This window comes from Anthonomus grandis, chromosome 4 (assembly GCF_022605725.1).
Source record: "Anthonomus grandis grandis chromosome 4, icAntGran1.3, whole genome shotgun sequence".
NCBI lineage: Eukaryota > Metazoa > Arthropoda > Insecta > Coleoptera > Curculionidae > Anthonomus > Anthonomus grandis.
Window position 1 is genome coordinate 38,506,328 of NC_065549.1, and position 26,741 is coordinate 38,533,068.

Sequence of the window (26,741 nt, forward strand, 5' to 3'; positions counted from 1 at the left end):
TTTGGCCTCAAAAACGGACGTCGAAAACGACTTTTTCAGGATTTTCAAAGTGCTCTCATTCCCTTAGTTCTGCTCGGATCCTGTTATAACCCGGTGTTTTCGTAATCTAGGTGATCAGAATAAGACGCTGGTATACATATTTTGATTTCGAAAAAAATCAATTTTTGGTGAAAAAATTCGATACGGGGGGGTATACCCGAAAAATGAAAATACCCAAACTTTGAAGGTCGATATCTCGGCTTCTATGGGAGCTATCGGGAAAATTCCAATGGTTTTGTCTTAGTTTCGTCATTCTCAATCCAACGAGACCATCCGCAAGGTCGTAGCTTTTACGATAGCCGAGATATGGCATTTTTGATGCCCATTTTTGGCCTCAAAAACGGACGTCGAAAACGACTTTTTCAGGATTTTCAAAGTGCTCTCATTCCCTTAGTTCTGCTCGGATCCTGTTATAACCCGGTGTTTTCGTAATCTAGGTGATCAGAATAAGACGCTGGTATACATAGTTTAATTTCGAAAAAAATCAATTTTTGGTGAAAAAATTCGATACGGGGGGTATACCCGAAAAATGAAAATACCCAAACTTTGAAGGTCGATATCTCGGCTTCTATGGGAGCTATCATCTAGGTGATCAGAATAAGACGCTGGTATACATATTTTGATTTCGAAAAAAATCAATTTTTGGTGAAAAAATTCGATACGGGGGGGTATACCCGAAAAATGAAAATACCCAAACTTTGAAGGTCGATATCTCGGCTTCTATGGGAGCTATCGGGAAAATTCCAATGGTTTTGTCTTAGTTTCGTCATTCTCAATCCAACGAGACCATCCGCAAGGTCGTAGCTTTTACGATAGCCGAGATATGGCATTTTTGATGCCCATTTTTGGCCTCAAAAACGGACGTCGAAAACGACTTTTACAGGATTTTTAAAGTGCTCTCATTCCCTTAGTTCTGCTCGGATCCTGTTATAACCCGGTGTTTTCATAATCTAGGTGATCAGAATAAGACGCTGGTATACTTAGTTTGATTTCGAAAAAAATCAATTTTTGGTGAAAAAAATCGATACGGAGGGGTATACCCGAAAAATGAAAAAACCCAAACTTTGAAGGTCGATATCTGGGCTTCTATGGGAGCTATCGGGAGAATTCCAACGGTTTTGTCTTAGTTTCGTCATTCTGAATCCAACGAGACCATCCGCAAGGTCGTAGCTTTTACGGTAGCCGAGATATGGCATTTTTGATGCCCATTTTTGGCCTCAAAAACGGACGTCGAAAACGACTTTTTCAGGATTTTCAAAGTGCTCTCATTCCCTTAGTTCTGCTCGGATCCTGTTATAACCCGGTGTTTTCATAATCTAGGTGATCAGAATAAGACGCTGGTATACATATTTTGATTTCGAAAAAAATCAATTTTTGGTGAAAAAATTCGATACGTGGGGGTATACCCGAAAAATGAAAATACCCAAACTTTGAAGGTCGATATCTCGGCTTCTATGGGAGCTATCGGGAAAATTCCAATGGTTTTGTCTTAGTTTCGTCATTCTCAATCCAACGAGACCATCCGCAAGGTCGTAGCTTTTACGATAGCCGAGATATGACATTTTTGATGCCCATTTTTGGCCTCAAAAACGGACGTCGAAAACGACTTTTTCAGGATTTTCAAAGTGCTCTCATTCCCTTAGTTCTGCTCGGATCCTGTTATAACCCGGTGTTTTCGTAATCTAGGTGATCAGAGTAAGACGCTGGCATACTTAGTTTGATTTCGAAAAAAATCAATTGTTGGTGAAAAAATTCGATACGGGGGGGTATACCCGAAAAATGAAAATACCCAAACTTTGAAGGTCGATATCTCGGCTTCTATGGGAGCTATCGGGAAAATTTTAATGGTTTTGTCTTAGTTTCGTCATTCTCAATCCAACGAGACCATCCGCAAGGTCGTAGCTTTTACGATAGCCGAGATATGACATTTTTGATGCCCATTTTTGGCCTCAAAAACGGACGTCGAAAACGACTTTTTCAGGATTTTCAAAGTGCTCTCATTCCCTTAGTTCTGCTCGGATCCTGTTATAACCCGGTGTTTTCGTAATCTAGGTGATCAGAATAAGACGCTGGTATACTTAGTTTGATTTCGAAAAAAATCAATTTTTGGTGAAAAAAATCGATACGGAGGGGTATACCCGAAAAATGAAAAAACCCAAACTTTGAAGGTCGATATCTGGGCTTCTATGGGAGCTATCGGGAGAATTCCAACGGTTTTGTCTTAGTTTCGTCATTCTAAATCCAACGAGACCATCCGCAAGGTCGTAGCTTTTACGGTAGCCGAGATATGGCATTTTTGATGCCCATTTTTGGCCTCAAAAACGGACGTCGAAAACGACTTTTTCAGGATTTTCAAAGTGCTCTCATTCCCTTAGTTCTGCTCGGATCCTGTTATAACCCGGTGTTTTCGTAATCTAGGTGATCAGAATAAGACGCTGGTATACATATTTTGATTTCGAAAAAAATCAATTTTTGGTGAAAAAATTCGATACGGGGGGGTATACCCGAAAAATGAAAATACCCAAACTTTGAAGGTCGATATCTCGGCTTCTATGGGAGCTATCGGGAAAATTCCAATGGTTTTGTCTTAGTTTCGTCATTCTCAATCCAACGAGACCATCCGCAAGGTCGTAGCTTTTACGATAGCCGAGATATGGCATTTTTGATGCCCATTTTTGGCCTCAAAAACGGACGTCGAAAACGACTTTTACAGGATTTTTAAAGTGCTCTCATTCCCTTAGTTCTGCTCGGATCCTGTTATAACCCGGTGTTTTCGTAATCTAGGTGATCAGAATAAGACGCTGGTATACATAGTTTGATTTCGAAAAAAATCAATTTTTGGTGAAAAAATTCCATACGGGGGGGTATGCCCGAAAAATGAAAATACCCAAACTTTGAAGGTCGATATCTCGGCTTCTATGGGAGCTATCGGGAAAATTCCAATGGTTTTGTCTTAGTTTCGTCATTCTCAATCCAACGAGACCATCCGCAAGGTCGTAGCTTTTACGATAGCCGAGATATGGCATTTTTGATGCCCATTTTTGGCCTCAAAAACGGACGTCGAAAACGACTTTTACAGGATTTTTAAAGTGCTCTCATTCCCTTAGTTCTGCTCAGATCCTGTTATAACCCGGTGTTTTCGTAATCTAGGTGATCAGAATAAGACGCTGGTATACTTAGTTTGATTTCGAAAAAAATCAATTTTTGGTGAAAAAATTCGATACGGGGGGGTATACCCGAAAAATGAAAATACCCAAACTTTGAAGGTCGATATCTCGGCTTCTATGGGAGCTATCGGGAAAATTCCAATGGTTTTGTCTTAGTTTCGTCATTCTCAATCCAACGAGACCATCCGCAAGGTCGTAGCTTTTACGATAGCCGAGATATGGCATTTTTGATGCCCATTTTTGGCCTCAAAAACAGACGTCGAAAACGACTTTTTCAGGATTTTCAAAGTGCTCTCATTCCCTTAGTTCTGCTCGGATCCTGTTATAACCCAGTGTTTTCGTTATCTAGGTGATCAGAATAAGACGCTGGTATACATAGTTTGATTTCGAAAAAAATCAATTTTTGGTGAAAAAATTCGATACGGGGGGGTATACCCGAAAAATGAAAATACCCAAACTTTGAAGGTCGATATCTCGGCTTCTATGGGAGCTATCGGGAAAATTCCAATGGTTTTGTCTTAGTTTCGTCATTCTCAATCCAACGAGACCATCCGCAAGGTCGTAGCTTTTACGATAGCCGAGATATGGCATTTTTGATGCCCATTTTTGGCCTCAAAAACGGACGTCGAAAACGACTTTTTCAGGATTTTCAAAGTGCTCTCATTCCCTTAGTTCTGCTCGGATCCTGTTATAACCCGGTGTTTTCGTAATCTAGGTGATCAGAATAAGACGCTGGTATACATAGTTTGATTTCGAAAAAAATCAATTTTTGGTGAAAAAATTCGATACGGGGGGGTATACCCGAAAAATGAAAATACCCAAACTTTGAAGGTCGATATCTCGGCTTCTATGGGAGCTATCGGGAAAATTCCAATGGTTTTGTCTTAGTTTCGTCATTCTCAATCCAACGAGACCATCCGCAAGGTCGTAGCTTTTACGATAGCCGAGATATGGCATTTTTGATGCCCATTTTTGGCGTCAAAAACGGACGTCGAAAACGAATTTTACAGGATTTTTAAAGTGCTCTCATTCCCTTAGTTCTGCTCGGATCCTGTTATAACCCGGTGTTTTCGTAATCTAGGTGATCAGAATAAGACGCTGGTATACTTAGTTTGATTTCGAAAAAAATCAATTTTTGGTGAAAAAAATCGATACGGAGGGGTATACCCGAAAAATGAAAAAACCCAAACTTTGAAGGTCGATATCTCAGCTTCTATGGGAGCTATCGGGAGAATTCCAACGGTTTTGTCTTAGTTTCGTCATTCTGAATCCAACGAGACCATCCGCAAGGTCGTAGCTTTTACGATAGCCGAGATATGACATTTTTGATGCCCATTTTTGGCCTCAAAAACGGACGTCGAAAACGACTTTTTCAGGATTTTCAAAGTGCTCTCATTCCCTTAGTTCTGCTCGGATCCTGTTATAACCCGGTGTTTTCGTAATCTAGGTGATCAGAATAAGACGCTGGTATACATAGTTTGATTTCGAAAAAAATCAATTTTTGGTGAAAAAATTCGATACGGGGGGGTATACCCGAAAAATGAAAATACCCAAACTTTGAAGGTCGATATCTCAGCTTCTATGAGAGCTATCGGGAGAATTCCAACGGTTTTGTCTTAGTTTCGTCATTCTGAATCCAACGAGACCATCCGCAAGGTCGTAGCTTTTACGATAGCCGAGATATGACATTTTTGATGCCCATTTTTGGCCTCAAAAACGGACGTCGAAAACGACTTTTTCAGGATTTTCAAAGTGCTCTCATTCCCTTAGTTCTGCTCGGATCCTGTTATAACCCGGTGTTTTCGTAATCTAGGTGATCAGAATAAGACGCTGGTATACATAGTTTGATTTCGAAAAAAATCAATTTTTGGTGAAAAAATTCGATACGGGGGGGTATACCCGAAAAATGAAAATACCCAAACTTTGAAGGTCGATATCTCAGCTTCTATGAGAGCTATCGGGAGAATTCCAACGGTTTTGTCTTAGTTTCGTCATTCTGAATCCAACGAGACCATCCGCAAGGTCGTAGCTTTTACGATAGTCGAGATATGGCATTTTTGATGCCCATTTTTGGCCTCAAAAACGGACGTCGAAAACGACTTTTACAGGATTTTTAAAGTCCTCTCATTCCCTTAGTTCTGCTCGGATCCTGTTATAACCCGGTGTTTTCGTAATCTAGGTGATCAGAATAAGACGCTGGTATACTTAGTTTGATTTCGAAAAAAATCAATTTTTGGTGAAAAAAATCGATACGGAGGGGTATACCCGAAAAATGAAAAAACCCAAACTTTGAAGGTCGATATCTCAGCTTCTATGGGAGCTATCGGGAGAATTCCAACGGTTTTGTCTTAGTTTCGTCATTTTGAATCCAACGAGACCATCCGCAAGGTCGTAGCTTTTACGATAGCCGAGATATGACATTTTTGATGCCCATTTTTGGCCTCAAAAACGGACGTCGAAAACGACTTTTTCAGGATTTTCAAAGTGCTCTCATTCCCTTAGTTCTGCTCGGATCCTGTTATAACCCGGTGTTTTCGTAATCTAGGTGATCAGAATAAGACGCTGGTATACATAGTTTGATTTCGAAAAAAATCAATTTTTGGTGAAAAAATTCGATACGGGGGGGTATACCCGAAAAATGAAAATACCCAAACTTTGAAGGTCGATATCTCGGCTTCTATGGGAGCTATCGGGAAAATTCCAATGGTTTTGTCTTAGTTTCGTCATTCTCAATCCAACGAGACCATCCGCAAGGTCGTAGCTTTTACGATAGCCGAGATATGGCATTTTTGATGCCCATTTTTGGCGTCAAAAACGGACGTCGAAAACGAATTTTACAGGATTTTTAAAGTGCTCTCATTCCCTTAGTTCTGCTCGGATCCTGTCATAACCCGGTGTTTTCGTAATCTAGGTGATCAGAATAAGACGCTGGTATACTTAGTTTGATTTCGAAAAAAATTAATTTTTGGTGAAAAAAATCGATACGGAGGGGTATACCCGAAAAATGAAAAAACCCAAACTTTGAAGGTCGATATCTCAGCTTCTATGGGAGCTATCGGGAGAATTCCAACGGTTTTGTCTTAGTTTCGTCATTCTGAATCCAACAAGACCATCCGCAAGGTCGTAGCTTTTACGATAGCCGAGATATGGCATTTTTGATGCCCATTTTTGGCCTCAAAAACGGACGTCGAAAACGACTTTTACAGGATTTTTAAAGTGCTCTCATTCCCTTAGTTCTGCTCGGATCCTGTTATAACCCGGTGTTTTCGTAATCTAGGTGATCAGAATAAGACGCTGGTATACTTAGTTTGATTTCGAAAAAAATCAATTTTTGGTGAAAAAAATCGATACGGAGGGGTATACCCGAAAAATGAAAAAACCCAAACTTTGAAGGTCGATATCTCAGCTTCTATGGGAGCTATCGGGAGAATTCCAACGGTTTTGTCTTAGTTTCGTCATTCTGAATCCAACGAGACCATCCGCAAGGTCGTAGCTTTTACGATAGCCGAGATATGGCATTTTTGATGCCCATTTTTGGCCTCAAAAACGGACGTCGAAAACGACTTTTTCAGGATTTTCAAAGTGCTCTCATTCCCTTAGTTCTGCTCGGATCCTGTTATAACCCGGTGTTTTCGTAATCTAGGTGATCAGAATAAGACGCTGGTATACATAGTTTGATTTCGAAAAAAATCAATTTTTGGTGAAAAAATTCGATACGGGGGGGTATACCCGAAAAATGAAAATACCCAAACTTTGAAGGTCGATATCTCGGCTTCTATGGGAGCTATCGGGAAAATTCCAATGGTTTTGTCTTAGTTTCGTCATTCTCAATCCAACGAGACCATCCGCAAGGTCGTAGCTTTTACGATAGCCGAGATATGGCATTTTTGATGCCCATTTTTGGCGTCAAAAACGGACGTCGAAAACGAATTTTACAGGATTTTTAAAGTGCTCTCATTCCCTTAGTTCTGCTCGGATCCTGTTATAACCCGGTGTTTTCGTAATCTAGGTGATCAGAATAAGACGCTGGTATACTTAGTTTGATTTCGAAAAAAATCAATTTTTGGTGAAAAAAATCGATACGGAGGGGTATACCCGAAAAATGAAAAAACCCAAACTTTGAAGGTCGATATCTCAGCTTCTATGGGAGCTATCGGGAGAATTCCAACGGTTTTGTCTTAGTTTCGTCATTCTGAATCCAACAAGACCATCCGCAAGGTCGTAGCTTTTACGATAGCCGACATATGACATTTTTGATGCCCATTTTTGGCCTCAAAAACGGACGTCGAAAACGACTTTTACAGGATTTTTAAAGTGCTCTCATTCCCTTAGTTCTGCTCGGATCCTGTTATAACCCGGTGTTTTCGTAATCTAGGTGATCAGAATAAGACGCTGGTATACTTAGTTTGATTTCGAAAAAAATCAATTTTTGGTGAAAAAAATCGATACGGAGGGGTATACCCGAAAAATGAAAAAACCCAAACTTTGAAGGTCGATATCTCAGCTTCTATGGGAGCTATCGGGAGAATTCCAACGGTTTTGTCTTAGTTTCGTCATTCTGAATCCAACAAGACCATCCGCAAGGTCGTAGCTTTTACGATAGCCGACATATGACATTTTTGATGCCCATTTTTGGCCTCAAAAACGGACGTCGAAAACGACTTTTTCAGGATTTTCAAAGTGCTCTCATTCCCTTAGTTCTGCTTGGATCCTGTTATAACCCGGTGTTTTCGTAATCTAGGTGATCAGAATAAGACGCTGGTATACATAGTTTGATTTCGAAAAAAATCAATTTTTGGTGAAAAAATTCGATACGGGGGGGTATACCCGAAAAATGAAAATACCCAAACTTTGAAGGTCGATATCTCGGCTTCTATGGGAGCTATCGGGAAAATTCCAATGGCTTTGTCTTAGTTTCGTCATTCTCAATCCAACGAGACCATCCGCAAGGTCGTAGCTTTTACGATAGCCGAGATATGGCATTTTTGATGCCCATTTTTGGCCTCAAAAACGGACGTCGAAAACGACTTTTTCAGGATATTCAAAGTGCTCTCATTCCCTTAGTTCTGCTCGGATCCTGTTATAACCCGGTGTTTTCGTAATCTAGGTGATCAGAATAAGACGCTGGTATACATAGTTATTTCGAAAAAAATCAATTTTTGGTGAAAAAATTCGATACGGGGGGGTATACCCGAAAAATGAAAATACCCAAACTTTGAAGGTCGATATCTCGGCTTCTATGGGAGCTATCGGGAAAATTCCAATGGTTTTGTCTTAGTTTCGTCATTCTCAATCCAACGAGACCATCCGCAAGGTCGTAGCTTTTACGATAGCCGAGATATGGCATTTTTGATGCCCATTTTTGGCCTCAAAAACGGACGTCGAAAACGACTTTTTCAGGATTTTCAAAGTGCTCTCATTCCCTTAGTTCTGCTCGGATCCTGTTATAACCCGGTGTTTTCGTAATCTAGGTGATCAGAATAAGACGCTGGTATACATAGTTTGATTTCGAAAAAAATCAATTTTTGGTGAAAAAATTCGATACGGGGGGGTATACCCGAAAAATGAAAATACCCAAACTTTGAAGGTCGATATCTCGGCTTCTATGGGAGCTATCGGGAAAATTCCAATGGTTTTGTCTTAGTTTCGTCATTCTCAATCCAACGAGACCATCCGCAAGGTCGTAGCTTTTACGATAGCCGAGATATGGCATTTTTGATGCCCATTTTTGGCCTCAAAAACGGACGTCGAAAACGACTTTTACAGGATTTTTAAAGTGCTCTCATTCCCTTAGTTCTGCTTGGATCCTGTTATAACCCGGTGTTTTCGTAATCTAGGTGATCAGAATAAGACGCTGGTATACATAGTTTGATTTCGAAAAAAATCAATTTTTGGTGAAAAAATTCGATACGGGGGGGTATACCCGAAAAATTAAAATACCCAAACTTTGAAGGTCGATATCTCGGCTTCTATGGGAGCTATCGGGAAAATTCCAATGGTTTTGTCTTAGTTTCGTCATTCTCAATCCAACGAGACCATCCGCAAGGTCGTAGCTTTTACGATAGCCGAGATATGGCATTTTTGATGCCCATTTTTGGCCTCAAAAACGGACGTCGAAAACGACTTTTACAGGATTTTTAAAGTGCTCTCATTCCCTTAGTTCTGCTCGGATCCTGTTATAACCCGGTGTTTTCGTAATCTAGGTGATCAGAATAAGACGCTGGTATACTTAGTTTGATTTCGAAAAAAATCAATTTTTGGTGAAAAAAATCGATACGGAGGGGTATACCCGAAAAATGAAAAAACCCAAACTTTGAAGGTCGATATCTCAGCTTCTATGGGAGCTATCGGGAGAATTCCAACGGTTTTGTCTTAGTTTCGTCATTCTGAATCCAACAAGACCATCCGCAAGGTCGTAGCTTTTACGATAGCCGACATATGACATTTTTGATGCCCATTTTTGGCCTCAAAAACGGACGTCGAAAACGACTTTTTCAGGATTTTCAAAGTGCTCTCATTCCCTTAGTTCTGCTCGGATCCTGTTATAACCCGGTGTTTTCGTAATCTAGGTGATCAGAATAAGACGCTGGTATACTTAGTTTGATTTCGAAAAAAATCAATTTTTGGTGAAAAAATTCGATACGGGGGGGTATACCCGAAAAATGAAAATACCCAAACTTTGAAGGTCGATATCTCGGCTTCTATGGGAGCTATCGGGAAAATTCCAATGGTTTTGTCTTAGTTTCGTCATTCTCAATCCAACGAGACCATCCGCAAGGTCGTAGCTTTTACGATAGCCGAGATATGGCATTTTTGATGCCCATTTTTGGCCTCAAAAACGGACGTCGAAAACGACTTTTACAGGATTTTTAAAGTGCTCTCATTCCCTTAGTTCTGCTCGGATCCTGTTATAACCCCGTGTTTTCGTAATCTAGGTGATCAGAATAAGACGCTGGTATACATATTTTGATTTCGAAAAAAATCAATTTTTGGTGAAAAAATTCGATACGGGGGGGTATACCCGAAAAATGAAAATACCCAAACTTTGAAGGTCGATATCTCGGCTTCTATGGGAGCTATCGGGAAAATTCCAATGGTTTTGTCTTAGTTTCGTCATTCTCAATCCAACGAGACCATCCGCAAGGTCGTAGCTTTTACGATAGCCGAGATATGGCATTTTTGATGCCCATTTTTGGCCTCAAAAACGGACGTCGAAAACGACTTTTACAGGATTTTTAAAGTGCTCTCATTCCCTTAGTTCTGCTCGGATCCTGTTATAACCCCGTGTTTTCGTAATCTAGGTGATCAGAATAAGACGCTGGCATACTTAGTTTGATTTCGAAAAAAATCAATTTTTGGCGAAAAAATTCGATACGGGGGGGTATACCCGAAAAATGAAAATACCCAAACTTTGAAGGTCGATATCTCGGCTTCTATGGGAGCTATCGGGAAAATTCCAATGGTTTTGTCTTAGTTTCGTCATTCTCAATCCAACGAGACCATCCGCAAGGTCGTAGCTTTTACGATAGCCGAGATATGGCATTTTTGATGCCCATTTTTGGCCTCAAAAACGGACGTCGAAAACGACTTTTACAGGATTTTTAAAGTGCTCTCATTCCCTTAGTTCTGCTCGGATCCTGTTATAACCCCGTGTTTTCGTAATCTAGGTGATCAGAATAAGACGCTGGTATACTTAGTTTGATTTCGAAAAAAATCAATTTTTGGTGAAAAAAATCGATACGGAGGGGTATACCCGAAAAATGAAAAAACCCAAACTTTGAAGGTCGATATCTCAGCTTCTATGGGAGCTATCGGGAGAATTCCAACGGTTTTGTCTTAGTTTCGTCATTCTGAATCCAACGAGACCATCCGCAAGGTCGTAGCTTTTACGATAGCCGAGATATGACATTTTTGATGCCCATTTTTGGCCTCAAAAACGGACGTCGAAAACGACTTTTTCAGGATTTTCAAAGTGCTCTCATTCCCTTAGTTCTGCTCGGATCCTGTTATAACCCGGTGTTTTCGTAATCTAGGTGATCAGAATAAGACGCTGGTATACATAGTTTGATTTCGAAAAAAATCAATTTTTGGTGAAAAAATTCGATACGGGGGGGTATACCCGAAAAATGAAAATACCCAAACTTTGAAGGTCGATATCTCGGCTTCTATGGGAGCTATCGGGAAAATTCCAATGGTTTTGTCTTAGTTTCGTCATTCTCAATCCAACGAGACCATCCGCAAGGTCGTAGCTTTTACGATAGCCGAGATATGGCATTTTTGATGCCCATTTTTGGCCTCAAAAACGGACGTCGAAAACGACTTTTACAGGATTTTTAAAGTGCTCTCATTCCCTTAGTTCTGCTCGGATCCTGTTATAACCCGGTGTTTTCGTAATCTAGGTGATCAGAATAAGACGCTGGTATACATAGTTTGATTTCGAAAAAAATCAATTTTTGGTGAAAAAATTCGATACGGGGGGGTATACCCGAAAAATGAAAATCACCAAATTTTGAAGGTCGATATCTCGGCTTCTATGGGAGCTATCGGGAAAATTCCAATGGCTTTGTCTTAGTTTCGTCATTCTCAATCCAACGAGACCATCCGCAAGGTCGTAGCTTTTACGATAACCGAGATATGGCATTTTTGATGCCCATTTTTGGCCTCAAAAACGGACGTCGAAAACGACTTTTACAGGATTTTTAAAGTGCTCTCATTCCCTTAGTTCTGCTCGGATCCTGTTATAACCCCGTGTTTTCGTAATCTAGGTGATCAGAATAAGACGCTGGCATACTTAGTTTGATTTCGAAAAAAATCAATTTTTGGCGAAAAAATTCGATACGGGGGGGTATACCCGAAAAATGAAAATACCCAAACTTTGAAGGTCGATATCTCGGCTTCTATGGGAGCTATCGGGAAAATTCCAATGGTTTTGTCTTAGTTTCGTCATTCTCAATCCAACGAGACCATCCGCAAGGTCGTAGCTTTTACGATAGCCGAGATATGGCATTTTTGATGCCCATTTTTGGCCTCAAAAACGGACGTCGAAAACGACTTTTACAGGATTTTTAAAGTGCTCTCATTCCCTTAGTTCTGCTCGGATCCTGTTATAACCCGGTGTTTTCGTAATCTAGGTGATCAGAATAAGACGCTGGTATACATAGTTTGATTTCGAAAAAAATCAATTTTTGGTGAAAAAATTCGATACGGGGGGGTATACCCGAAAAATGAAAATACCCAAACTTTGAAGGTCGATATCTCGGCTTCTATGGGAGCTATCGGGAAAATTCCAATGGTTTTGTCTTAGTTTCGTCATTCTCAATCCAACGAGACCATCCGCAAGGTCGTAGCTTTTACGATAGCCGAGATATGGCATTTTTGATGCCCATTTTTGGCCTCAAAAACGGACGTCGAAAACGACTTTTACAGGATTTTTAAAGTGCTCTCATTCCCTTAGTTCTGCTCGGATCCTGTTATAACCCCGTGTTTTCGTAATCTAGGTGATCAGAATAAGACGCTGGTATACTTAGTTTGATTTCGAAAAAAATCAATTTTTGGTGAAAAAAATCGATACGGAGGGGTATACCCGAAAAATGAAAAAACCCAAACTTTGAAGGTCGATATCTCAGCTTCTATGGGAGCTATCGGGAGAATTCCAACGGTTTTGTCTTAGTTTCGTCATTCTGAATCCAACGAGACCATCCGCAAGGTCGTAGCTTTTACGATAGCCGAGATATGACATTTTTGATGCCCATTTTTGGCCTCAAAAACGGACGTCGAAAACGACTTTTTCAGGATTTTCAAAGTGCTCTCATTCCCTTAGTTCTGCTCGGATCCTGTTATAACCCGGTGTTTTCGTAATCTAGGTGATCAGAATAAGACGCTGGTATACATAGTTTGATTTCGAAAAAAATCAATTTTTGGTGAAAAAATTCGATACGGGGGGGTATACCCGAAAAATGAAAATACCCAAACTTTGAAGGTCGATATCTCGGCTTCTATGGGAGCTATCGGGAAAATTCCAATGGTTTTGTCTTAGTTTCGTCATTCTCAATCCAACGAGACCATCCGCAAGGTCGTAGCTTTTACGATAGCCGAGATATGGCATTTTTGATGCCCATTTTAGGCCTCAAAAACGGACGTCGAAAACGACTTTTACAGGATTTTTAAAGTGCTCTCATTCCCTTAGTTCTGCTCGGATCCTGTTATAACCCGGTGTTTTCGTAATCTAGGTGATCAGAATAAGACGCTGGTATACATAGTTTGATTTCGAAAAAAATCAATTTTTGGTGAAAAAATTCGATACGGGGGGGTATACCCGAAAAATGAAAATCACCAAATTTTGAAGGTCGATATCTCGGCTTCTATGGGAGCTATCGGGAAAATTCCAATGGCTTTGTCTTAGTTTCGTCATTCTCAATCCAACGAGACCATCCGCAAGGTCGTAGCTTTTACGATAACCGAGATATGGCATTTTTGATGCCCATTTTTGGCCTCAAAAACGGACGTCGAAAACGACTTTTACAGGATTTTTAAAGTGCTCTCATTCCCTTAGTTCTGCTCGGATCCTGTTATAACCCGGTGTTTTCATAATCTAGGTGATCAGAATAAGACGCTGGTATACATATTTTGATTTCGAAAAAAATCAATTTTTGGTGAAAAAAATCGATACGGAGGGGTATACCCGAAAAATGAAAATACCCAAACTTTGAAGGTCGATATCTCGGCTTCTACGGGAGCTATCGGGAGAATTCCAACTGTTTTGTCTTAGTTTCGTCATTCTGAATCCAACGAGACCATCCGCAAGGTCGTAGCTTTTACGATAGCCGAGATATGGCATTTTTGATGCCCATTTTTGGCCTCAAAAACGGACGTCGAAAACGACTTTTACAGGATTTTTAAAGTGCTCTCATTCCCTTAGTTCTGCTCGGATCCTGTTATAACCCGGTGTTTTCATAATCTAGGTGATCAGAATAAGACGCTGGTATACTTAGTTTGATTTCAAAAAAAATCAATTTTTGGTGAAAAAAATCGATACGGAGGGGTATACCCGAAAAATGAAAAAACCCAAACTTTGAAGGTCGATATCTCGGCTTCTACGGGAGCTATCGGGAGAATTCCAACTGTTTTGTCTTAGTTTCGTCATTCTGAATCCAACGAGACCATCCGCAAGGTCGTAGCTTTTACGATAGCCGAGATATGGCATTTTTGATGCCCATTTTTGGCCTCAAAAACGGACGTCGAAAACGACTTTTTCAGGATTTTCAAAGTGCTCTCATTCCCTTAGTTCTGCTCGGATCCTGTTATAACCCGGTGTTTTCGTAATCTAGGTGATCAGAATAAGACGCTGGTATACATAGTTTGATTTCGAAAAAAATCAATTTTTGGTGAAAAAATTCGATACGGGGGGGTATACCCGAAAAATGAAAAAACCCAAACTTTGAAGGTCGATATCTCGGCTTCTACGGGAGCTATCGGGAGAATTCCAACGGTTTTGTCTTAGTTTCGTCATTCTGAATCCAACGAGACCATCCGCAAGGTCGTAGCTTTTACGATAGCCGAGATATGGCATTTTTTATGCCCATTTTTGGCCTCAAAAACGGACGTCGAAAACGACTTTTTCAGGATTTTCAAAGTGCTCTCATTCCCTTAGTTCTGCTCGGATCCTGTTATAACCCGGTGTTTTCGTAATCTAGGTGATCAGAATAAGACGCTGGTATACATAGTTTGATTTTGAAAAAAATCAATTTTTGGTGAAAAAATTCGATACGGGGGGGTATACCCGAAAAATGAAAATACCCAAGTTTTGAAGGTCGATATCTCGGCTTCTATGGGAGCTATCGGGAAAATTCCAATGGTTTTGTCTTAGTTTCGTCATTCTCAATCCAACGAGACCATCCGCAAGGTCGTAGCTTTTACGATAGCCGAGATATGGCATTTTTGATGCCCATTTTTGGCCTCAAAAACGGACGTCGAAAACGACTTTTACAGGATTTTTAAAGTGCTCTCATTCCCTTAGTTCTGCTCGGAAAAAAATCAATTTTTGGTGAAAAAATTCGATACGGGGGGGTATACCCGAAAAATGAAAATACCCAAACTTTGAAGGTCGATATCTCGGCTTCTATGGGAGCTATCGGGAAAATTCCAATGGTTTTGTCTTAGTTTCGTCATTCTCAATCCAACGAGACCATCCGCAAGGTCGTAGCTTTTACCATAGCCGAGATATGGCATTTTTGATGCCCATTTTTGGCCTCAAAAACGGACGTCGAAAACGACTTTTACAGGATTTTTAAAGTGCTCTCATTCCCTTAGTTCTGCTCGGATCCTGTTATAACCCGGTGTTCTCGTAATCTAGGTGATCAGAATAAGACGCTGGTATACATATTTTGATTTCGAAAAAAATCAATTTTTGGTGAAAAAATTCGATACGGGGGGGTATACCCGAAAAATGAAAATACCCAAACTTTGAAGGTCGATATCTCGGCTTCTATGGGAGCTATCGGGAAAATTCCAATGGTTTTGTCTTAGTTTCGTCATTCTCAATCCAACGAGACCATCCGCAAGGTCGTAGCTTTTACCATAGCCGAGATATGGCATTTTTGATGCCCATTTTTGGCCTCAAAAACGGACGTCGAAAACGACTTTTACAGGATTTTTAAAGTGCTCTCATTCCCTTAGTTCTGCTCGGAAAAAAATCAATTTTTGGTGAAAAAATTCGATACGGGGGGGTATACCCGAAAAATGAAAATACCCAAACTTTGAAGGTCGATATCTCGGCTTCTATGGGAGCTATCGGGAAAATTCCAATGGTTTTGTCTTAGTTTCGTCATTCTCAATCCAACGAGACCATCCGCAAGGTCGTAGCTTTTACCATAGCCGAGATATGGCATTTTTGATGCCCATTTTTGGCCTCAAAAACGGACGTCGAAAACGACTTTTACAGGATTTTTAAAGTGCTCTCATTTCCTTAGTTCTGCTCGGATCCTGTTATAACCCGGTGTTTTCGTAATCTAGATGATCAGAATAAGACGCTGGTATACATATTTTGATTTCGAAAAAAATCAATTTTTGGTGAAAAAATTCGATACGGGGGGGTATACCCGAAAAATGAAAATACCCAAACTTTGAAGGTCGATATCTCGGTTTCTATGGGAGCTATCGGGAAAATTCCAATGGTTTTGTCTTAGTTTCGTCATTCTCAATCCAACGAGACCATCCGCAAGGTCGTAGCTTTTACGATAGCCGAGATATGGCATTTTTGATGCCCATTTTTGGCCTCAAAAACGGACGTCGAAAACGACTTTTACAGGATTTTTAAAGTGCTCTCATTCCCTTAGTTCTGCTCGGATCCTGTTATAACCCGGTGTTTTCATAATCTAGGTGATCAGAATAAGACGCTGGTATACATATTTTGATTTCGAAAAAAATCAATTTTTGGTGAAAAAATTCGATACGGGGGGGTATACCCGAAAAATGAAAATACCCAAACTTTGAAGGTCGATATCTCGGCTTCTATGGGAGCTATCGGGAAAATTCCAATGGTTTTGTCTTAGTTTCGTCATTCTCAATCAAACGAGACCATCCGCAAGGTCGTAGCTTTTACGATAGCCGAGATATGGCATTTTTGATGCCCATTTTTGGCCTCAAAAACGGACGTCGAAAACGACTTTTACAGGATTTTTAAAGTGCTCTCATTCCCTTAGTTCTGCTCGGATCCTGTTATAACCCGGTGTTTTCATAATCTAGGTGATCAGAATAAGACGCTGGTATACATATTTTGATTTCGAAAAAAATCAATTTTTGGTGAAAAAATTCGATACGGGGGGGTATACCCGAAAAATGAAAATACCCAAACTTTGAAGGTCGATATCTCGGCTTCTATGGGAGCTATCGGGAAAATTCCAATGGTTTTGTCTTAGTTTCGTTATTCTCAATCCAACGAGACCATCCGCAAGGTCGTAGCTTTTACGATAGCCGAGATATGGCATTTTTGATGCCCATTTTTGGCCTCAAAAACGGACGTCGAAAACGACTTTTACAGGATTTTTAAAGTGCTCTCATTCCCTTAGTTCTGCTCGGATCCTGTTATAACCCCGTGTTTTCGTAATCTAGGTGATCAGAATAAGACGCTGGTATACTTAGTTTGATTTCAAAAAAAATCAATTTTTGGTGAAAAAAATCGATACGGAGGGGTATACCCGAAAAATGAAAAAACCCAAACTTTGAAGGTCGATATCTCGGCTTCTACGGGAGCTATCGGGAGAATTCCAACGGTTTTGTCTTAGTTTCGTCATTCTGAATCCAACGAGACCATCCGCAAGGTCGTAGCTTTTACGATAGCCGAGATATGGCATTTTTGATGCCCATTTTTGGCCTCAAAAACGGACGTCGAAAACGACTTTTTCAGGATTTTCAAAGTGCTCTCATTCCCTTAGTTCTGCTCGGATCCTGTTATAACCCGGTGTTTTCGTAATCTAGGTGATCAGAATAAGACGCTGGTATACATAGTTTGATTTTGAAAAAAATCAATTTTTGGTGAAAAAATTCGATACGGGGGGGTATACCCGAAAAATGAAAATACCCAAACTTTGAAGGTCGATATCTCGGCTTCTATGGGAGCTATCGGGAAAATTCCAATGGTTTTGTCTTAGTTTCGTCATTCTCAATCCAACGAGACCATCCGCAAGGTCGTAGCTTTTACGATGACCGAGATATGGCATTTTTGATGCCCATTTTTGGCCTCAAAACCGGACGTCGAAAACGACTTTTTCAGGATTTTCAAAGTGCTCTCATTCCCTTAGTTCTGCTCGGATCCTGTTATAACCCGGTGTTTTCGTAATCTAGGTGATCAGAATAAGACGCTGGTATACATATTTTGATTTCGAAAAAAATCAATTTTTGGTGAAAAAAATCGATACGGAGGGGTATACCCGAAAAATGAAAATACCCAAACTTTGAAGGTCGATATCTCGGCTTCTACGGGAGCTATCGGGAGAATTCCAACTGTTTTGTCTTAGTTTCGTCATTCTGAATCCAACGAGACCATCCGCAAGGTCGTAGCTTTTACGATAGCCGAGATATGGCATTTTTGATGCCCATTTTTGGCCTCAAAAACGGACGTCGAAAACGACTTTTACAGGATTTTTAAAGTGCTCTCATTCCCTTAGTTCTGCTCGGATCCTGTTATAACCCGGTGTTTTCATAATCTAGGTGATCAGAATAAGACGCTGGTATACTTAGTTTGATTTCAAAAAAAATCAATTTTTGGTGAAAAAAATCGATACGGAGGGGTATACCCGAAAAATGAAAAAACCCAAACTTTGAAGGTCGATATCTCGGCTTCTACGGGAGCTATCGGGAGAATTCCAACTGTTTTGTCTTAGTTTCGTCATTCTGAATCCAACGAGACCATCCGCAAGGTCGTAGCTTTTACGATAGCCGAGATATGGCATTTTTGATGCCCATTTTTGGCCTCAAAAACGGACGTCGAAAACGACTTTTTCAGGATTTTCAAAGTGCTCTCATTCCCTTAGTTCTGCTCGGATCCTGTTATAACCCGGTGTTTTCGTAATCTAGGTGATCAGAATAAGACGCTGGTATACATAGTTTGATTTTGAAAAAAATCAATTTTTGGTGAAAAAATTCGATACGGGGGGGTATACCCGAAAAATGAAAATACCCAAACTTTGAAGGTCGATATCTCGGCTTCTATGGGAGCTATCGGGAAAATTCCAATGGTTTTGTCTTAGTTTCGTCATTCTCAATCCAACGAGACCATCCGCAAGGTCGTAGCTTTTACGATGACCGAGATATGGCATTTTTGATGCCCATTTTTGGCCTCAAAACCGGACGTCGAAAACGACTTTTTCAGGATTTTCAAAGTGCTCTCATTCCCTTAGTTCTGCTCGGATCCTGTTATAACCCGGTGTTTTCGTAATCTAGGTGATCAGAATAAGACGCTGGTATACATAGTTTGATTTCGAAAAAAATCAATTTTTGGTGAAAAAATTCGATACGGGGGGGTATACCCGAAAAATGAAAAAACCCAAACTTTGAAGGTCGATATCTCGGCTTCTACGGGAGCTATCGGGAGAATTCCAACGGTTTTGTCTTAGTTTCGTCATTCTGAATCCAACGAGACCATCCGCAAGGTCGTAGCTTTTACGATAGCCGAGATATGGCATTTTTGATGCCCATTTTTGGCCTCAAAAACGGACGTCGAAAACGACTTTTTCAGGATTTTCAAAGTGCTCTCATTCCCTTAGTTCTGCTCGGATCCTGTTATAACCCGGTGTTTTCGTAATCTAGGTGATCAGAATAAGACGCTGGTATACATAGTTTGATTTTGAAAAAAATCAATTTTTGGTGAAAAAATTCGATACGGGGGGGTATACCCGAAAAATGAAAATACCCAAGTTTTGAAGGTCGATATCTCGGCTTCTATGGGAGCTATCGGGAAAATTCCAATGGTTTTGTCTTAGTTTCGTCATTCTCAATCCAACGAGACCATCCGCAAGGTCGTAGCTTTTACGATAGCCGAGATATGGCATTTTTGATGCCCATTTTTGGCCTCAAAAACGGACGTCGAAAACGACTTTTACAGGATTTTTAAAGTGCTCTCATTCCCTTAGTTCTGCTCGGAAAAAAATCAATTTTTGGTGAAAAAATTCGATACGGGGGGGTATACCCGAAAAATGAAAATACCCAAACTTTGAAGGTCGATATCTCGGCTTCTATGGGAGCTATCGGGAAAATTCCAATGGTTTTGTCTTAGTTTCGTCATTCTCAATCCAACGAGACCATCCGCAAGGTCGTAGCTTTTACCATAGCCGAGATATGGCATTTTTGATGCCCATTTTTGGCCTCAAAAACGGACGTCGAAAACGACTTTTACAGGATTTTTAAAGTGCTCTCATTCCCTTAGTTCTGCTCGGATCCTGTTATAACCCGGTGTTTTCGTAATCTAGGTGATCAGAATAAGACGCTGGTATACATATTTTGATTTCGAAAAAAATCAATTTTTGGTGAAAAAATTCGATACGGGGGGGTATACCCGAAAAATGAAAATACCCAAACTTTGAAGGTCGATATCTCGGCTTCTATGGGAGCTATCGGGAAAATTCCAATGGTTTTGTCTTAGTTTCGTCATTCTCAATCCAACGAGACCATCCGCAAGGTCGTAGCTTTTACGATAGCCGAGATATGGCATTTTTGATGCCCATTTTTGGCCTCAAAAACGGACGTCGAAAACGACTTTTTCAGGATTTTCAAAGTGCTCTTATTCCCTTAGTTCTGCTCGGATCCTGTTATAACCCGGTGTTTTCGTAATCTAGGTGATCAGAATAAGACGCTGGTATACATAGTTTGATTTCGAAAAAAATCAATTTTTGGTGAAAATATTTGATACGGGGGGGTATACCCGAAAAATGAAAATACCCAAACTTTGAAGGTCGATATCTCGGCTTCTATGGGAGCTATCGGGAAAATTCCAATGGTTTTGTCTTAGTTTCGTCATTCTCAATCAAACGAGACCATCCGCAAGGTCGTAGCTTTTACGATAGCCGAGATATGGCATTTTTGATGCCCATTTTTGGCCTCAAAAACGGACGTCGAAAACGACTTTTACAGGATTTTTAAAGTGCTCTCATTCCCTTAGTTCTGCTCGGATCCTGTTATAACCCGGTGTTCTCGTAATCTAGGTGATCAGAATAAGACGCTGGTATACATATTTTGATTTCGAAAAAAATCAATTTTTGGTGAAAAAATTCGATACGGGGGGGTATACCCGAAAAATGAAAATACCCAAACTTTGAAGGTCGATATCTCGGCTTCTATGGGAGCTATCGGGAAAATTCCAATGGTTTTGTCTTAGTTTCGTCATTCTCAATCCAACGAGACCATCCGCAAGGTCGTAGCTTTTACCATAGCCGAGATATGGCATTTTTGATGCCCATTTTTGGCCTCAAAAACGGACGTCGAAAACGACTTTTACAGGATTTTTAAAGTGCTCTCATTCCCTTAGTTCTGCTCGGAAAAAAATCAATTTTTGGTGAAAAAATTCGATACGGGGGGGTATACCCGAAAAATGAAAATACCCAAACTTTGAAGGTCGATATCTCGGCTTCTATGGGAGCTATCGGGAAAATTCCAATGGTTTTGTCTTAGTTTCGTCATTCTCAATCCAACGAGACCATCCGCAAGGTCGTAGCTTTTACCATAGCCGAGATATGGCATTTTTGATGCCCATTTTTGGCCTCAAAAACGGACGTCGAAAACGACTTTTACAGGATTTTTAAAGTGCTCTCATTTCCTTAGTTCTGCTCGGATCCTGTTATAACCCGGTGTTTTCGTAATCTAGATGATCAGAATAAGACGCTGGTATACATATTTTGATTTCGAAAAAAATCAATTTTTGGTGAAAAAATTCGATACGGGGGGGTATACCCGAAAAATGAAAATACCCAAACTTTGAAGGTCGATATCTCGGTTTCTATGGGAGCTATCGGGAAAATTCCAATGGTTTTGTCTTAGTTTCGTCATTCTCAATCCAACGAGACCATCCGCAAGGTCGTAGCTTTTACGATAGCCGAGATATGGCATTTTTGATGCCCATTTTTGGCCTCAAAAACGGACGTCGAAAACGACTTTTACAGGATTTTTAAAGTGCTCTCATTCCCTTAGTTCTGCTCGGATCCTGTTATAACCCGGTGTTTTCATAATCTAGGTGATCAGAATAAGACGCTGGTATACATATTTTGATTTCGAAAAAAATCAATTTTTGGTGAAAAAATTCGATACGGGGGGGTATACCCGAAAAATGAAAATACCCAAACTTTGAAGGTCGATATCTCGGCTTCTATGGGAGCTATCGGGAAAATTCCAATGGTTTTGTCTTAGTTTCGTCATTCTCAATCAAACGAGACCATCCGCAAGGTCGTAGCTTTTACGATAGCCGAGATATGGCATTTTTGATGCCCATTTTTGGCCTCAAAAACGGACGTCGAAAACGACTTTTACAGGATTTTTAAAGTGCTCTCATTCCCTTAGTTCTGCTCGGATCCTGTTATAACCCGGTGTTTTCATAATCTAGGTGATCAGAATAAGACGCTGGTATACATATTTTGATTTCGAAAAAAATCAATTTTTGGTGAAAAAATTCGATACGGGGGGGGTATACCCGAAAAATGAAAATACCCAAACTTTGAAGGTCGATATCTCGGCTTCTATGGGAGCTATCGGGAAAATTCCAATGGTTTTGTCTTAGTTTCGTTATTCTCAATCCAACGAGACCATCCGCAAGGTCGTAGCTTTTACGATAGCCGAGATATGGCATTTTTGATGCCCATTTTTGGCCTCAAAAACGGACGTCGAAAACGACTTTTACAGGATTTTTAAAGTGCTCTCATTCCCTTAGTTCTGCTCGGATCCTGTTATAACCCCGTGTTTTCGTAATCTAGGTGATCAGAATAAGACGCTGGTATACTTAGTTTGATTTCAAAAAAAATCAATTTTTGGTGAAAAAAATCGATACGGAGGGGTATACCCGAAAAATGAAAAAACCCAAACTTTGAAGGTCGATATCTCGGCTTCTACGGGAGCTATCGGGAGAATTCCAACGGTTTTGTCTTAGTTTCGTCATTCTGAATCCAACGAGACCATCCGCAAGGTCGTAGCTTTTACGATAGCCGAGATATGGCATTTTTGATGCCCATTTTTGGCCTCAAAAACGGACGTCGAAAACGACTTTTTCAGGATTTTCAAAGTGCTCTCATTCCCTTAGTTCTGCTCGGATCCTGTTATAACCCGGTGTTTTCGTAATCTAGGTGATCAGAATAAGACGCTGGTATACATAGTTTGATTTTGAAAAAAATCAATTTTTGGTGAAAAAATTCGATACGGGGGGGTATACCCGAAAAATGAAAATACCCAAACTTTGAAGGTCGATATCTCGGCTTCTATGGGAGCTATCGGGAAAATTCCAATGGTTTTGTCTTAGTTTCGTCATTCTCAATCCAACGAGACCATCCGCAAGGTCGTAGCTTTTACGATGACCGAGATATGGCATTTTTGATGCCCATTTTTGGCCTCAAAACCGGACGTCGAAAACGACTTTTTCAGGATTTTCAAAGTGCTCTCATTCCCTTAGTTCTGCTCGGATCCTGTTATAACCCGGTGTTTTCGTAATCTAGGTGATCAGAATAAGACGCTGGTATACATAGTTTGATTTCGAAAAAAATCAATTTTTGGTGAAAAAATTCGATACGGGGGGGTATACCCGAAAAATGAAAAAACCCAAACTTTGAAGGTCGATATCTCGGCTTCTACGGGAGCTATCGGGAGAATTCCAACGGTTTTGTCTTAGTTTCGTCATTCTGAATCCAACGAGACCATCCGCAAGGTCGTAGCTTTTACGATAGCCGAGATATGGCATTTTTGATGCCCATTTTTGGCCTCAAAAACGGACGTCGAAAACGACTTTTTCAGGATTTTCAAAGTGCTCTCATTCCCTTAGTTCTGCTCGGATCCTGTTATAACCCGGTGTTTTCGTAATCTAGGTGATCAGAATAAGACGCTGGTATACATAGTTTGATTTTGAAAAAAATCAATTTTTGGTGAAAAAATTCGATACGGGGGGGTATACCCGAAAAATTAAAATACCCAAGTTTTGAAGGTCGATATCTCGGCTTCTATGGGAGCTATCGGGAAAATTCCAATGGTTTTGTCTTAGTTTCGTCATTCTCAATCCAACGAGACCATCCGCAAGGTCGTAGCTTTTACGATGACCGAGATATGGCATTTTTGATGCCCATTTTTGGCCTCAAAAACGGACGTCGAAAACGACTTTTTCAGGATTTTCAAAGTGCTCTCATTCCCTTAGTTCTGCTCGGATCCTGTTATAACCCGGTGTTTTCGTAATCTAGGTGATCAGAATAAGACGCTGGTATACATAGTTTGATTTCGAAAAAAATCAATTTTTGGTGAAAAAATTCGATACGGGGGGGTATACCCGAAAAATGAAAATACCCAAACTTTGAAGGTCGATATCTCGGCTTCTATGGGAGCTATCGGGAAAATTCCAATGGTTTTGTCTTAGTTTCGTCATTCTCAATCCAACGAGACCATCCGCAAGGTCGTAGCTTTTACCATAGCCGAGATATGGCATTTTTGATGCCCATTTTTGGCCTCAAAAACGGACGTCGAAAACGACTTTTACAGGATTTTTAAAGTGCTCTCATTCCCTTAGTTCTGCTCGGAAAAAAATCAATTTTTGGTGAAAAAATTCGATACGGGGGGGTATACCCGAAAAATGAAAATACCCAAACTTTGAAGGTCGATATCTCGGCTTCTATGGGAGCTATCGGGAAAATTCCAATGGTTTTGTCTTAGTTTCGTCATTCTCAATCCAACGAGACCATCCGCAAGGTCGTAGCTTTTACCATAGCCGAGATATGGCATTTTTGATGCCCATTTTTGGCCTCAAAAACGGACGTCGAAAACGACTTTTACAGGATTTTTAAAGTGCTCTCATTTCCTTAGTTCTGCTCGGATCCTGTTATAACCCGGTGTTTTCGTAATCTAGATGATCAGAATAAGACGCTGGTATACATATTTTGATTTCGAAAAAAATCAATTTTTGGTGAAAAAATTCGATACGGGGGGGTATACCCGAAAAATGAAAATACCCAAACTTTGAAGGTCGATATCTCGGTTTCTATGGGAGCTATCGGGAAAATTCCAATGGTTTTGTCTTAGTTTCGTCATTCTCAATCCAACGAGACCATCCGCAAGGTCGTAGCTTTTACGATAGCCGAGATATGGCATTTTTGATGCCCATTTTTGGCCTCAAAAACGGACGTCGAAAACGACTTTTACAGGATTTTTAAAGTGCTCTCATTCCCTTAGTTCTGCTCGGAAAAAAATCAATTTTTGGTGAAAAAATTCGATACGGGGGGGTATACCCGAAAAATGAAAATACCCAAACTTTGAAGGTCGATATCTCGGCTTCTATGGGAGCTATCGGGAAAATTCCAATGGTTTTGTCTTAGTTTCGTCATTCTCAATCCAACGAGACCATCCGCAAGGTCGTAGCTTTTACCATAGCCGAGATATGGCATTTTTGATGCCCATTTTTGGCCTCAAAAACGGACGTCGAAAACGACTTTTACAGGATTTTTAAAGTGCTCTCATTCCCTTAGTTCTGCTCGGATCCTGTTATAACCCGGTGTTTTCGTAATCTAGGTGATCAGAATAAGACGCTGGTATACATATTTTGATTTCGAAAAAAATCAATTTTTGGTGAAAAAATTCGATACGGGGGGGTATACCCGAAAAATGAAAATACCCAAACTTTGAAGGTCGATATCTCGGCTTCTATGGGAGCTATCGGGAAAATTCCAATGGTTTTGTCTTAGTTTCGTCATTCTCAATCCAACGAGACCATCCGCAAGGTCGTAGCTTTTACGATAGCCGAGATATGGCATTTTTGATGCCCATTTTTGGCCTCAAAAACGGACGTCGAAAACGACTTTTTCAGGATTTTCAAAGTGCTCTCATTCCCTTAGTTCTGCTCGGATCCTGTTATAACCCGGTGTTTTCGTAATCTAGGTGATCAGAATAAGACGCTGGTATACATAGTTTGATTTCGAAAAAAATCAATTTTTGGTGAAAATATTTGATACGGGGGGGTATACCCGAAAAATGAAAATACCCAAACTTTGAAGGTCGATATCTCGGCTTCTATGGGAGCTATCGGGAAAATTCCAATGGTTTTGTCTTAGTTTCGTCATTCTCAATCAAACGAGACCATCCGCAAGGTCGTAGCTTTTACGATAGCCGAGATATGGCATTTTTGATGCCCATTTTTGGCCTCAAAAACGGACGTCGAAAACGACTTTTACAGGATTTTTAAAGTGCTCTCATTCCCTTAGTTCTGCTCGGATCCTGTTATAACCCGGTGTTCTCGTAATCTAGGTGATCAGAATAAGACGCTGGTATACATATTTTGATTTCGAAAAAAATCAATTTTTGGTGAAAAAATTCGATACGGGGGGGTATACCCGAAAAATGAAAATACCCAAACTTTGAAGGTCGATATCTCGGCTTCTATGGGAGCTATCGGGAAAATTCCAATGGTTTTGTCTTAGTTTCGTCATTCTCAATCCAACGAGACCATCCGCAAGGTCGTAGCTTTTACCATAGCCGAGATATGGCATTTTTGATGCCCATTTTTGGCCTCAAAAACGGACGTCGAAAACGACTTTTACAGGATTTTTAAAGTGCTCTCATTCCCTTAGTTCTGCTCGGATCCTGTTATAACCCGGTGTTTTCGTAATCTAGGTGATCAGAATAAGACGCTGGTATACATATTTTGATTTCGAAAAAAATCAATTTTTGGTGAAAAAATTCGATACGGGGGGGTATACCCGAAAAATGAAAATACCACACATCTCGTGAGAGTTATCTCGGCTTCTATGGGAGCTATCGGGAAAATTCCAATGGTTTTGTCTTAGTTTCGTCATTCTCAATCCAACGAGACCA